Source organism: Podarcis filfolensis (assembly GCF_964270895.1).
Source record: "Podarcis filfolensis genome assembly, chromosome: 9".
NCBI classification, from domain to species: domain Eukaryota; kingdom Metazoa; phylum Chordata; class Lepidosauria; order Squamata; family Lacertidae; genus Podarcis; species Podarcis filfolensis.
In genome coordinates this window covers 46,746,270-46,761,877 of record NC_139610.1, presented here as the reverse complement: position 1 = coordinate 46,761,877, position 15,608 = coordinate 46,746,270, and the positions used below count along the sequence as shown (strand labels likewise).

Sequence of the window (15,608 nt, the reverse complement as noted above, 5' to 3'; positions counted from 1 at the left end):
AAACCTAATTACACTTTAAGTGGGATGCAAATGAGTTGTGACACTACATCATTTCACATGAAAGGTTCATTACTTACATTAAGTCGAACAATGCTCTTTCCTAAGCATGGGCTCATTACAATTTTTTGTATATTTTAACATGGTCAACTGTGAGTATGGCATTTTCTCTTAATATGTACCTTCCTAAATACAACTTATTTCCTTAAACATTTAAGCTTTAAGTTGTTGAGATAACTGAATCTGTATAAAGTGAACTAGTTTTGGCACTGCTAAATACGAGCTAAGCTTTTCCTTTAATATGTTTCTTCTTAACTTCATGGTTTCATTTTAAGCTTTTTGCTTCATGAGTTACACATTCATGCGGACATGTGCACACATGAACACACACATACACAGAGTTATGAAATAATTTTTAAAACGTGTTCTAAAGTCATCTACCTAGTTCTATGGATTCAGATTTTCCTTCTTTTTGGTGTATTCAGCAACAGAGGTATGGCACATTCCTCTCGTATTATTTTAAACACATGAGCCTCATTTGGAAAATATATACCCCAGTCATTTATGTTTGAAAAAATATTGATTGGTACCATTTCTCACCTGTGCTCTTTGGTAGGTTTTTGGCAAAAAAGAAAAGAAAAAGAAAAGAAAGACATTTTGTCTGGCAATGTTTTCAGACCTAGGACTCACTTTTAACCCAAGCATGCATTTGGGAACCGATTTCTTAATCTTTTACCAAGTGAATGCAAAGTAGTAGCGCTCCTGATGCGAACTACCTTGAATGAGGCTGTGACCCACTAGTGGGTCTCAACCCACCAGTTGAAGAGCAATGCAATAAATCACTCCAGTGAGGCAACAATCCTGGTCAAAAATCTCCTCATGACAAAACTCTTGTTCACATTCCATGAATCCAACACAAGCCCAGGCATTGAAGCCACTGAATTCTGTTTAATTGAACCTAATATTCCCCCATAAACAAAGGTTTAAAAAAGCCCATAGAAGAATATAAATTGAAGCACTGCAAAACTTTAAATGAGAGCCAATGTTATTCATACTCAAAGTAGACCTAATAGGCTTCCAATTAATGTCAGTGAGCCTACTCTGAGCATGACTTGGTTGGAAATCACCCACTGAATTGTTTTCATAACTAGTGCACATGCAGCAAGTTAGAAAAGTTGAAGAGACAGAATCCCTATAAATCATGTCACTGAAGATAATAGAATACTGAATCATTTCCTATCAGTGAGACTAAGATTATATATACAACCGAAGATTAGAGCAGAATAGTTGCTTATTTTTTTAACCTTGCCTATAGTGCACATTATGGCTAGTGAGAGAGAAGCCAGGCTTTGCTTAAGCTTTGAGATGCTTTAATTGCCATGCCTTTTTCTCAAGGGATCCTAGGAAATGTAATCCAGGGAAGAGATGGCGCTTTCTAACAGAAGATTCTTGACACAGTCACAGAACTACCATGCTCAAAGTTCCTTGTGGAAAACAATGGCAAAAGATGTTTAGAACCTACTTGGATGTGTAGCAATGTTGTGTCTTAAAAACCCAGAAAAAGCTTCCTTGTGTACTAGCTGGTTTCATGGTGAGCGTAATAGTCTGAGGTGGGCCCAACTCCAGGTTTCAGGGGAGTACATTGATGAGGGAGGCCTGTGCTTGCTTGTCAATAGCAGAAGTACTTCACAGCTGACTAGGAGCTGGTATTTTCATTTCCCACAATGTCTTGAAGCACTCAGTGTATTGTCAGTCCACAGCATTGGAAAAACCAAGCTGACGTGTTGCAGACCTAGCTCGCCTGATGTGGAGAGCCTAGAGTTTTGAATGCCATTGGAAAAATGGAAGCATCCACTCAAAATAGATGTATGATGAGGCATGGCAGGGAGTGGGGGCAAGAATCCCGGATTTGCAGACGTACAAAAAATAGGGGGGAAATGTCAACAGGGAGAACTCGCAGAACAGAGTAATGAGGACTGTGCGCACTTGGTACAAAAAGCTGACTGACTGAAGAGAGGGGGAAATGAAATTTTGCTGGAATCTTGAAAAGCAGCATCCTGCACTGCACCATTTTGTTGCAGGCCCCATCTCCTTGTCTTTTAGAGCTGGGATGTCTAACGCCACTTTCTACTTGCACAGAATACTTGAAAATATTGTAGAATGTCATCACACAGAATAATAAAGACTTTGTTGAGACTACCGTGAGAAGGATAACTGAAACCAGGCAGAACATTAGAATCTCTGACAAATCTTAAAACTGTTGACTATAAATATATTTTGAAGCACTTTCAGCCAAGAAGTATTTTTGAGTGGGCAGCTTGATTGGCTCAGTTCTGGAAATGTGAGAAATAACCAATATTTACATTTCAAAGGGAGATACCTTGAAAGAAACTGTTCAGTATCTCTGCAGGCAACAGCCAAATTGGAATTATTTTCCTATAAGATTATGAAGCAAAAGTTGCAGGATGTGACAGATGAAAGGGAAATTGATCATGCAGTAAGACCAAATTCTCACAATGGCATTCACAAATATTGTTGGTGAAGTGATTCCTAAAAGAGCACTCTGCAGAGTGAGCTGCTACTCAGGGTATAAAATGGGCTCCCAATCTTATGTGCTTGTAATAATTCCCCTCACCTTCATTTTGAAGGTATAAGGCCTCTTTAATCAGTATAACATTTATGCACATAAATGTAAATTTCCATGTAATGCAAACCAAATTTAAAAATGCAATGTATTAAAAAGATGAGTATTTATCTTTCTGCATAACATGCAGCCACATAGACACATATATGCAGTCCTCCTGGGAGGCAACATGGTGTTCTCTTCTGCTTCAGGACAGCCTCCTTCCACGAACACACACAGGTCAGGTCCCAGAGTTTAAATTAGTGATGCCTCATGCTCAAGAACTTCAGAAAGATTTGATTGGATTGAGAGGATTCAGTGACATGCCCCTAGTAATCTAAAGGCAAAGGAAATCGACCAGGGTCTCTTACTTTCAAAGCTATGGATAGATAAAAAACCAGATTGTGGTACCCCAGATGTATCAATTGTTTATTCAGGGATTCCTATACCTCCTTTTACCAAATGGTTGTAGGGACGTTTGCAAACATAAATACATAATATAAAATGATTTTTAAAGGGAAGCAAAAACAACAATATCGGAAACTCGGCAGCAGTTTTAACAATTACATAATTGCTCAATACCTATATTCCATTTAACACTTCTTCTCCACCAAAGGTGTGCTGGAAGAGGTGCGTTTTTATTTGTCTCCTAAAGGAAAGCTTATGGCTAGAGTCCATTTTAGCAGCTGCACGAAGGAGTGTGTACACAGCCTAAGGATGACGAAACTGGCAGTCAGTGCTGGGCTAGCTAAGAAAGAAGGCAGGGAGGTGAGAGCTGACTAAAGGCAGTCTGAGATAGGTGGGGCAGTGCCCCATTCACTCCAATGGACCAATATTCACTTCCAGCATATTCGCAATGTGATGAAAAGTGCCAAGGGCATACAATTGGTGTTTTGTTGCAAAGTTTGTGATAAAATCCACATTATTCCTCTCCCTCTGGCCCTGTTAGATGCTACTTGAACTGAAGGGTCCACAATAAAAAATATTGTGCTTACCTGTGTTTGTTAAATATTGCCAAGGATTGAGGCTCTTTGATTGCACTTTCCACTACTGGTGGTGAGTGTGCTGTGCTTTTAGCAATGCTCCTTCAGTCCTTTAAGCCATTTGTACTTAAAGACAAAAGAACGTTCAGCAAAGCTCTTAATAATGACAATTTAGTCTCTATTCATCCCCTTGGTGTTTACTGCATCAGCGTTAATCATGTGGTATGCATGTGTGCTGTAAATATTTTTATTGAATTCCCACCATAATGAATTGAGTAAAATTATAGCCTATTATTGTAAAAGTACCATTTCCCCCCCTAGCTTAACAAGCAGCCTGCAGCTTCTGCATCTGTGAACTGTCTTCATCTCAATGGCTGTTGCTCTTTTGCATGCAAACGTATGTCAAGGGAAAAGGGTTGTCTCTAATGCGCCCAGTGCAGTTGTATGCAGTCTTGTACTGTACTCATTTCTGCCGCCGCCACCCCCACAAAAAAAAAAAAAACCACACCACAGTATCCTGGTGGTGGCAGCAAAGTACACATAAGCAGCCAAAGCCCAGAGCTCATAAACAAGCAAAGAGATTAATGTTGCCGTGCAAAAGTCATGATGACTCTGACTAAATGCATCAGACTTTCCTGGTTCCAAAAGATAGTATGGATAAAGGGGTAGGATGGGGAATGTGTGATATATTTATCGGCTGGGTTTTAATTGTACTGTGCTATGTACAAAAATTCTTAACATAATTGCTTCTAATCGTTGGGCAGCAATTGGACGAGAAACGTCTCTTATCACCCCCGATTAGCACAAATGTTTAGCAAAAAATGTGTGCTTATAGCTTTCTGTCATTGTCTGTTGTTCCTCACTGTTTTTATTTTCAACTGCTTTCTTCATGATCTTGAAATCCCCCCCTCTCTTTTCTTCTTCTAATGTCTTCACTACCCATAAAGGTGTGATTAACGAGATGGGAAATGCATGTTCTAATAACAGATTGCAAAGGAGATCATATTAGACAGCCGGCGAGGCTCCTTTATTCCAAAGTGTACATACAATAACAGTCTGGCAGACATGAGTTATGGATGCGGCACCTTGAATAACAGCCACCGTATCACCTGGGAATGCCAATGGCAATATTATTAAAATGGGGGGGGGGGAGACCCTCATTGCCAAATTGTAACTGTTGCTTTCAGTGTTGAGCTTGTTTGTCAATATGCTCATTGGGAGGAATCAGTACAGCTTTTATCCATGATGGTTTTCAAGTTAGCAACATGGTGTGTGAGGTTTTTTTTTTTTTTAAAGTTTCAGTTTAAATAGATGACATTTTTAGAGGGCAGAAGCTTAAGGCTTCTAAGAAGACAGATGTTGGGCTTGCTTCTATTATTATATTTCTACTCACATTTTAGCCAATTTTGGCTCAATGTGGCTTACTGGTAGGATCTATACATAGGTACAACTATGAACCTGATACATAAATCCTGGGGTACCCAACATGGCACGGTGCACACAGAAGTCTACCATGATTACTTGTCCCTTCCAATTTTCTAAAGAGGAGGGTTTGACATTTTAAATGTTGTTTCCAGGTGTGTGTCTGTGGTGCTTTGCCTGGTTGTTGGGTTTTTTTTGGGGGGGGGGAGATGGAGTTTAAGCATCAAGCTTAAAATAGGTATTTTGTGGTACCCACAACAATTCCTTAGATTTCCAAATGCTTTCGCAGGCCCAAAAATGTATACCTCTTCATCTTTGCATTTCACAAGCCCTCTTCAGGTATTCAAAAAGCACCCTATGAGGGCACAGTATTATTATTATTATTATTATTATTATTATTATTATTATTATTATTATTAATATACTGCCCTATACCCGGAGGTCTCAGGGCAGTTCACATAAAAAGATCACAGTATATTTAAAAGGGTATGGGATGTTGATCAAGTCAAGCGAAGCCTGGTTAAAAAGCAATGTTTTTGTCTGGCGCCTAAAGGTGTATAATGAAGGCGCCATGGAATGCCATGCAGGTGTGTGAATTGTTTTTTTAAAAGAGAAATACAGATAAAGAAGCTGCCAAACAAAAGCTTATACCTAGAACAAACTTAGTTGGTCTCTAAGATGCTACTGGACATTTTTTTAATTTTTTATTTCAAATCAGGACTGAAACTGCACATGACTGGGGATGTTTTTAAAGAAAAAGAAAGAAAGAATTAGGAAAGAAGAGAACTCTTCAAATAGTACATAACTCTTGAAGGCTTTCCTGAAAAAGACCAAACATTGCTAATGAGGCATGAGATTAAGGCAGGCCTACAAAACCTCTGACCCACCAAGCTGGACAGAGCTCATTAGCCACGTTTCATGCATGCATTGCTTTGCTTTTGCATGCAGTGCATGGTTAAGCTATGGAACTCCCATAGGTGGCAGTAATGGCTACCAACTAGGAAGGCTTCAAAAAACTAGGAAGGCAAATTCATGGAGGACAAGGCCATCCATGGTTGCTAGCCATGATGGCTGTGCCCTGTCTCTGGTGTCAGAGGCAGTATGTCTCTGAATACCTGTTGCTGGGAACAGCAAGTGGGCCAAGTGTTGTTGTGCTCCTGTCCAGCTTGCAGGTTTCCTGATTGGCCACTGAGAGAACAGGATGTTAGGTGAGATGGGTGATTGGCCTGACCCATCAGGCTCATCTTATGTCCTTATGTAGAAGCTGCCTTATATGGAGCCACACAATTAATCCATCTGGTTCTAAAGAGTATTAGGCAGGTGTCTTTCTTAGCTCTCTAGAGCTGTTGGGGATTGAACATAGAACTTTCTGCATGCAGAGCCTGTGCTAAGTTCCCTTCCCCTACGTAGAAAGGTTGCTCAATTGTAAAATATTAACTAATGTTCCTAATGATAGGAACATGAACACTTGTCTGGTAAGGGTGCGGTGATCTCCTTTAAAAACTTTTTTATTATATGGGAAAATACGTAAGGAAAATAATATTGCATCTGGAGTAATTGGCCTTTGAGCTCTCGTTTCTTGAATATATGCACCTGGAATATGTCTTGTGAGGAGAGTGTAGCAAAATTGTGTTAGATAATGTTACGAGCCCCAGTTCTCTCAACAAGCCTGCGTTTGGCTCTCTAGTTCACCTGTGACCAACAATTTAGCGAGTCTAGCAGCGAGCAGAAAGCGTGAAAGCACATAGAATGGTCTGCCAATTAAACTATAGGGCACTAAAATGCTCTAAAATGAAAGTGTTCTGGCTTCTCTTGAAATTACTTGCAATTTTCAGAAAGCTGAAGCACTAATCTTCTGAACCTCATTCCTGCCACAAAGATTGTAACAAGATGAAAAAGTTTAACTTTTTTTTAAGCGAGAAGAAAATACTGAGTCTGAAATAAGGATGAACAATCTTTTTATGAGTTGTTCTCTTACACTCAAGCCTGTAACACAATCTTCATTCTCTTTGGATAATAACCAATTTCTATTAGATTCTGTCTGCTGAAACTCATTTATACATATCTTCCGCATTTGCAAATGCACATTCCAATTTTCCACATTTCTATTAAATTGCTTTTCCCTGCAAACAAGTGACAAGTTTGAGCTTGTATCTATCCTTGCGCAAGTATAAGGTAGCTTAAGCAATCAATTGCCCCCTTCCCTTCCTCCCTGATGCAGACCCTTGTATCTTCAGACAACCCCTGCTTCTGGGGTTGGGGAGACACACCAGATGTTTCAGGCTCTGTCTTATGGACTGGAGTGGGGAGGAGGAATCATCTGAAATCAGGTAATGGAATCTACTGCTGCTCACACAAGGTTCCAGATTATGCTACCTTCCATTATCCACAGACTTTCAATTCGACTTGACAGCTATTGCCATGCAATGCTAGGTTTTATGTATCCATCACTGACTGAAGGTGTACACAACTTCTCTAAGGAGTGACACACATCTACCCCCTTGAGGAAAAAAACCCATTATGCCTGCATTAATTTGGCCCCATTGACAGGACTCTGAAACTGTATATAGTTCTCTTTTTGCAAACCTGTATTTCCATATTACTTTTGGTTGGACCGACAGTTTGCATAATTCAATGTCATGCTTCTAATGACAGGGAACCTTAAATACTATTTGAAAACTGCACAGCAGCACAAGGCAGCTACAGTACGGATGACAGTGGCCTGTATACACGTTTTGGAATAAGATCCAGTTATTTCAATATAGTGTGAAAATCCAGGGTGTCTAAGCATCTTTCATTTAACAAGGAATGACATGGATGGTTTCCCCCTTGCCCAAATATACTGCCAAAGATGAACCAGTTTCATTTAGAAGTCATCCAAGTTACTGAAGCCTAAGTGTTAAAGGACTATACTGAGTATATAGGCTACTATTTTCAGGGTGAAGAACTTGACATTTATTTCACCTGCCCTGTGGCCCAAAGTAACGTATAAATTCCACACCTAGGCCCAGTTCATACAATTTCCCACCCATCAAAAAATGGTCCGGTTTATTTATTGGAAGATCCTCCTTGCACAGTGGCCCTATAGATGCAGTCATGTAGAGGAAGCAATCCTTGAGGCAGAAGAGCCCTGTTGACAATTGCTGCTTCCTAGCATCCATTTGCATGAGTGTGGCAGCACATTTTCAGCTGTGCAACGTATGTATGAATTGTGTTGGTGCCTGTCAATATTATATGCCAGCTATCTTCATTATGCTACTGTAGGAGGAGGATTTCGCAGCATATGGGCCAGTCCAAGGAAGGGCCTATTTGCATACAGCAGTATCTTTGGAGGCCTAGGATAACACGTGAATAGTGAAGGTGGCCCCTACAACACCCCTGCTTTTCCACTACACAAACAGGATTAATGCTGAGTGAGTATACGGACCAGAATTTGGCCCTATGCACTAATAGGAGAATGGGGGGAGGGGGGTACATCTCCCTGTCATTTTTTGTTTTGTTTTATATGCTACTGACAATGGAATGAAGTTAATCTGTGTGCCAGGATGGGTGTTGAATGATTCTCCCAGACATGCTGTATGGCCACCAGTTGCTTCTCTGGGTAATTTACAAGGTTCCCCGCTGTATGATAAAGCACAGGTGCTAAAACTGTCATCCCGAGCAATGATTTATTAGTTTTTGTGGTAGTACAGCCCTTATGTAGCAGGCACTAAATCAAGAGAATGTATACAGAAATAATATGTTTTCCGAAGATGACCCATGGAGACTCTTTAACTGTTCTTGCCCTTTTACCACTGCTGTTGGTTTTGCCATCTCTTCTCATTATTTTAAAACCCACAGGATTCACTTTCTGTCTTAATTCCTAAGCAGCCAAGGCTGCTTCAGTGCTAGTTTTATTGCTGTGGATATCTAGTTGAAATGTCATACCACTAAGGAGCCAAGGCTAACACAGAAAAGGAGAGACACCCCAGGGTGAAATGGGATCATAAAGAAATTTTGAAGGCTGCAGCAAATCTTCCCTAGTCTGTCCTTCTTTTTGGCATCGTTGGCATATGGGGAAAATTTGTCTCTGTGTTTCAGTCCAGAGCATATTTTCTCCACAAGAAAGGCTTCTTCAAGGAAATTTGTTCAAAGGTCTCATCTTCTTGCATTCCTGACAGTGACTATCAATCAAAGTCATTGCCTGTTGATTATCTGAGTACCCTTTGAACAGATTTGAGAAATCTTTAATTACTATTAAATGCCTGCCAAGTGTGGACGGAGGGGGGGGGGAATTCAGTCAGTCAATCAAAGTGCAAGTCTAGTGTGGATGCTGAATTTTAATGAGACAGCAGTTGGGAGAAGGAGGTGAAACAAGACAAGTTGAGTTGAGTATAAGAGGAGGAGTACTTCATGAAAGGAAGGAAGTATATAGAAAGCAGAAAGGGGTCTTGCTAACTAAACAAGGTTGCTTCTTACTGATTGCACTGATCACTTTCTAATTTGTGATGTTGCATCCTTATGGTGCTGCAACAGTTTTTAAAACAACAGGGGCATAGTATGTGTTCCAGGATGCAACCTCAGTCCAGGACAATGATGATACCCAAACAGATCTCTGTTTGAACCAAATGTGCTCATCGGAACACAGCCCAGGATCTTCTTGAATGAACAGTCTCTGTACTGCAGACACGTAAATGGGGGAAAGGTTGGGAAAGACTGTTTAGAAAGTCTCTGTCTCTCATAACATAGAGTATCACTTTAACTCTCATGTTAATGGAATAGGAAGGAGCTTATGGAAGAACATTGTTTTGAGACCTCCTCAACACAGAAATCTCTTCATTCTCAAGCCTCTTTGTTCCAGGGACTTCCTTAAGGATTACTATAAGGGTCACATGCCTGAATATACCGTTGACATTTCAAAATGTTTATTCAGGTGCCTTACTAAGATCAGGAAGTGTTACCACCACTTCCCCCCTATGGTTTTGAATGGACACACCCCATTATTATTCCAAGGCATTAGGGATTGCTGCTGTTTTGCCAGGTACTCCCTGACACCTCTGGCAGGCACATTAGTTGGAATAATAGAGAGATGCAGGATGAGGGGTGGTCCTGGCTTGATTATTTAACTTTTCTAGTTTGAAGTCAGCTTGAAGCCAGCTGCAAAAGCAGCTAACATTGTCCCTCAAGGCCAATTTGTTGCAAAGAGAGCAATTGATACTACTGGTGCCAAGAGGATTTGAACTGGGGCTTTAAAAGAGATAAATAAGTCACAGAAAAGAGCATGAGGTGAAATGGAGATGAAATTAGAGGGTTATAGTCAGGCACATTTCATTAGCACCAAGATCATAATTTGGCTCCAGTCATAGCGACTGGAATAGAAACTGGTTGTAAATAAAAGAGACATGGTTGGTTTTACTGCCTATGATATGGAATTAAGACATATTTCTTGATCTGAAACGAGGGCCAACCAGTATAATGAGAGTCAGCCATGAAATGTTGGAGGTATCTCTTGTCTATTGGTTGGAGCAAAACCAGATTCACGGAGGTATAAACATAATTCACGGAAATGAGAAAGGTGATTAAAGGCCTTTTTCCTAGCCCTTTGCAGGGATAAATTACAAAAATGCTCTTTTTCTAGCTTCAGATGAAGTGGGTTTGTATAATAAACATTTCTGTAACATTCAGCTACTTTAGTCCAGACAGCTCAATTAGGGCTATGTGATAAAATACAACTTCAGTACACTTTCTGAGCACTTAATGTGACTGAAAGCCTGTTAGGAAGAAATCTCAGAGAAAATAGGTCCTGTCAAGTGTTTAAGGAAATTGAATTGGTGCCGTATTTAACTCACAGATCTGAAAACCAGAAGATAAGCGGGATACTAAAGTAATTTAATTATATTGTCATATTGGAGTTTCATTTCTTTTTTGAGCCTCCTTTATTATTATATTTAATGCATTAAAATGCTATAGAGGAAAAAGCACAAAGAAGAAGCTGTAAAGGAACAAGCAGAAAGTTAAAAGAGGGAATTCATTGTGCGTACTGAGAAAACCCAAAATGTTCTAAGAGCGTGGCCACATGGGAACAACCTGTGCTCCTGATAACTGATAACAGCACAAAATGCATCAGTGTGCTGCGCTGCCAGATTTGGCAAAAGCACATTGCTTGATCTTGTGTCTATGCACAGGCTACAAATCCATCATACCTACCACATGGACAGACAGGGGATCTGTGAGACTGCGCCCAGGCACTGTGGATCTTATAGGAACCTTCTGCACTGAATGACTGCATCCAAGACTGCCCCTACTGCAGATAGGTGGGTACCAAAGGCATGTACACAGGGTGTGCCAGGTGTATTCAGGCACACCCTAGTGTTTTTAAATAATGGGGATCATGGTGAAGAGGAGAGAGTATAGGGCAACTTGACTCCCTTAGCTGTCAATACCATTGGAAGGGAGGAGGAAGGAAGAAGAGAGAGGGAGAGAGAAAGACAGACAGACAGACAGAGACGCAGAGAGAGATGCAGGCAGAATAAAAAGGATGGAATGGATCTGCAGCTCCTGCCTGCATCTGTTTCTAGAAGGGTGTGTGTGATTGGCTTCTGTGGTGGCAGTAAGGAAGGAGGAGGGAAGATGAAGAAGCCTTAATCTGTTTTGGTCAACTTGGGTTAAAGATAGAGATCATGAAAATTGACTTTATCTTTGTAAAAGTCTGGTTATCATTACAGTAAAAAGAAAGAAAGAAAAGTATTTTGTGCCTCATTTTTTAAGTTTTTATTTTGTAAATAACATCCAGCTGTTAATTTTTTAAAAGCTAAGTTTTAGCTTAGTAAAATAAAGGTCCTTTAGAACTGAGCATGAGGATGAGCATGTATTAAAAAAAATGTTCACCTTTAAAACAAATTTCTTTTGGTGCACACCCTAATGAAATGTGCTGCCCATGCCTATCGTGGTCAGATATATCTGATGTCACAACCATGTGTTATGCTTTCCCATGAAAAACCATTTACCATAACCTAAAATGGTGTCTTTTCCCCTCCAGTTGATGTTCAGCATATGCTTAGTCTGAACTTGCCTGTGACACTATATGACACTTGCTTCTCGTCTGTCGTTTATTTCAACCCAACAGCATCAGAAGTTGTTAGGCGTTACCTCCCATCACCACGCCATGCTAGCTGGGGTTGATGGAAGTGGAAGTCGAACAGCATCCAGCAGGTCAAAGATTTCCCATTCCTGTCATGGAGACTGCTAAAAGGGAACAGAAGGCCTGCTCTCTCCTCCCACATTCTCACCCAGCCTGCTTGCTCTGCATGGAGGGAAACAAAAGTTCATTCTTTGACTGGAAGAGGTGGAGTGATAGAAATATGGAAAATGATCACTAGTCTTCTCTTTCTCCTTAATGGCCTGGCATAGGATTTGGCCCTACAATGATTCGGGAGAGGGGCAAACAAGTTCAATTGCCCTCTGGCAATCCCTCTGCTCATGGCACTGTGGCTACAAACCCAAACACCTGTGAAGATTTAGAAATGCAATAAAGAAAAAAATAGGATTTCATGGTTGTTACAAGATATATTTACAATTGTTTTAAAATGCTGAATTGTTTTAAAGTTATCTCACTATAATTTCTTATTTCATCCTAAACTACAATCTGAGCTGGTTTTACACTGAATTCTAGTATGACTAACAGCACAACCTTCTACATCTCTAATAAGAAGTAAGTTCCTCTGAGTTGCATATAAGTGTGTACAGGTTTTGTAGTTTAATTGATCTAAATCAGCACTGTCATGGCAGCTGAATATTGCAGAGACATTCCATCCTCCAGGTAATCTTGTTTTTCAGTGCTCCAAAGCTGCACTAATCCTGAAAGACAAGGTGAGAAAGCAAACGGGTCATTTCATATATACACACATGCATCTCTTGATTCCTTGCTTGTGTGCTGATTCATAGCTACTGTACATGTGGGAGCTGATTCCTGCTAAATACATTGTCTTATTTCCTCTGTGTTGTTGGATATACTAAGATCACAATCAAGTCATTACTATGATTACTGGATGCTGAAATCATCCAGTGATGAGTGTGGATGTAAGAACCAGCCTAATGTGATAAACTGTGTTTTCGACAGAGTGCTGCTTTGAGGATTGTATTGTCTAGCAAAGCCAGGAGCCAAGCGCTGTTCACTTTATTTTCTCTGTGTTGAAAATGCTGTAGAAATGATGGTGGTTCCACACCAGCATGTTTTTCACATGCTGCTAGCTATTGTTCCTTGTCATATTTCCAGTGATCATCATTGTTTTAAGTGATTTTTATGGGACCCATTTGGTGATGTCTACCTAAAACCCAGGGTAGAAGTATTCAAGGCAAATACTGATTAAACTATAGATAACACCCACAGAGACAGTTGCACAATCTGCCCACTGACAACATTCCAAAAGAGCAGCAGAAGCAGCCAATGCAGCATAATGGGTCCCTGCCAGATGTTAAGATGTTTCTCTAACCTCCAGTTAAGAACACTCTCTGGCATTCCTCAGCCAGACTTCCTACAAACTCTTTGTCATAAAACATAGGAATTCAGCACAAACACGACAGAATTCAAGTGTTAATATAATCCAGTATAAGTGGTAATGTTGCTTGAATTAAGTACCCAGTCAGTGAAGACACTACTACCTCATTCTCCAAGACCTCAAGTAAGAACTAAAAGAGCACAACAGTGTTAATGGTAGCAGAATGAATGAATGAATGAATGTACATAGGTACAGTGTGGGTGTGTATGTGTTGGAGTGGTTCAACCCACTCAACCCAGCCCTGATGAGGATTGCAAACATGCCTCCTGTCATCAGTTCAATCATTTGATGTGCAGGGAGGAAGCAGTAATTTCCCCTCCTCAGCTGATTTGCTTGCATGCATTAACTAAGGATGTGGGTATGTGCATGTGTGTGCATGCACACAAGGGTGTAGGGTAGAAACATAAACTTTTAGCCATGCCCATTGCTGGCATGTGACCTTTGGAGAATTAGCCAAGAGTAAATGTGGGTGTTATGCCAAAAATGTTAGCTATGCCTGATGTCCACCATTATCAAGCTTTTGAGGAAAGAGTGGGAGACAAATGTATAGATTCTGAAGGACTCTTCCAAAGAATACTTTGCACAGTGCAGATGGCATGACATTACATGATTTTACCCAGAGGGTAAAACCCCAAAATTGGTCCTCGCACACAGCATGGAATAACATGTAGAAAATGCCTAGGACACCTACCCCACCCTACCCCATCTTTAGTTTGGAGAAAAACAGATCCAGGTCAAGGAATGTGGCTTGTATGTAGGCACCACTTATATTAAAATATGAGGGAACAGGTTGATATGTAGTATTCTTGTGGGCATCTTTTATGGATCAGTGTCAGTAAACATTCAGTGGCTGTGGCGTTACTGCAAACAAAACAGTGACATCTCTATTACAAGCTAAAGAACCGAGAGACTTCTGTCTTTCTGTCTGGGTTTTTTTTTTTTTTACACAACTTATAAATAAAGATTGGGGACATGTTCTTATCTGAAGCAGAGAGCCAGCTGTAGACAGCCTCACTTTTTTCCACAATTACCAATGTATCTTAAAATGCGTTGGGAAGTGCATATTGTAGGAGATAGATGCACAGCAAGTGCTGATGATCATTTATGCTGATATCACTTGTAGATGTTAGTTCCATCTTGTCATACTAACGCAAGTGAGAAATTGCTGTTCTCTCCCTAGGACAGGGCAGATATGAAAAAGTTTGCAAGGCAATAGCTATTCCAAGCATTTCCTGTCAAGCACACAAAAAGACTGCAGAAGATATTGTTGGTAAATACGATGGTTTTCAACTTACGTTAAATGGCTTGACGGGATGGGCTCTTTTAATCTCCCCCATCTTCCTGAACTGTAGGAGAAACTGTCAAAAGTAGAAAAGAAAGAAGCATTGAAAAGTAGAGCAAGAAGTACTGAAATATTACTTTCCTGTTTCTAAGCGAAGTTTAAATATTCACTGTTCAAGGAGTGTCCTTTTTGTCGTCATTTGCCGAACACATGGTTGTATCGATTTGGAAAAGATCTGCGTGTCTTTGTGGGAAGCACTGTGAAACGCAGTACAAGAAATGACAAGGGAGCATATCCTTTGTGATGTGAGCAGCACTTGGTGAACTGCATAACAGACAGCTCTCTTCCCTTTTCACTTGCCCAGTGGGGAGTGAGCCAAGCCAGAGCTTTGGGACAGGTGTGTGTCAAAGCACAAGGAACTGGCTTAGCCAATGGTATCACAAGACCTTGAGAAGGAAATGGCATTGGGTAGGGTCCAAGTCTAAAGGGGGGCACCCTTAAGGGGCCTGAGAGGTGAACTGTCCCTGGCCCTAGTTCAAGTGGGCTGGGTTGGCCAGTAGCCATCTCAGGCTACCAGTGGTCCTAGTCACATGTTTTTGTACCATGCTAGGTTCTTGAAGCTGGATAACTCCCATTGGATGCTCCAGCAGGCATGTTGGGAGGAAGTCCTTCGGTCAACAGATCCTGACCCTATTGCATGCCAACCCCAGCTATGTCTGTTGCTCAGTAAAGTTGTTGCCAATATTTATCCATACATGTCTCTT

The 15,608-nt window shown here is 40.6% G+C and overlaps 1 long non-coding RNA gene across 1 annotated transcript; it reads right to left on the bottom strand.

Moving 5' to 3' along the window:
* Positions 1-12,747: 12,747 nt before the first annotated feature.
* LOC310742723 lies at positions 12,748-15,114 on the bottom strand. Its single transcript, XR_014538666.1, has 3 exons — positions 15,015-15,114; positions 14,858-14,920; positions 12,748-12,861 (listed from the first exon to the last, which is right to left on the bottom strand). It is a non-coding gene; the product is annotated as an uncharacterized lncRNA (long non-coding RNA).
* Positions 15,115-15,608: the final 494 nt, after the last annotated feature.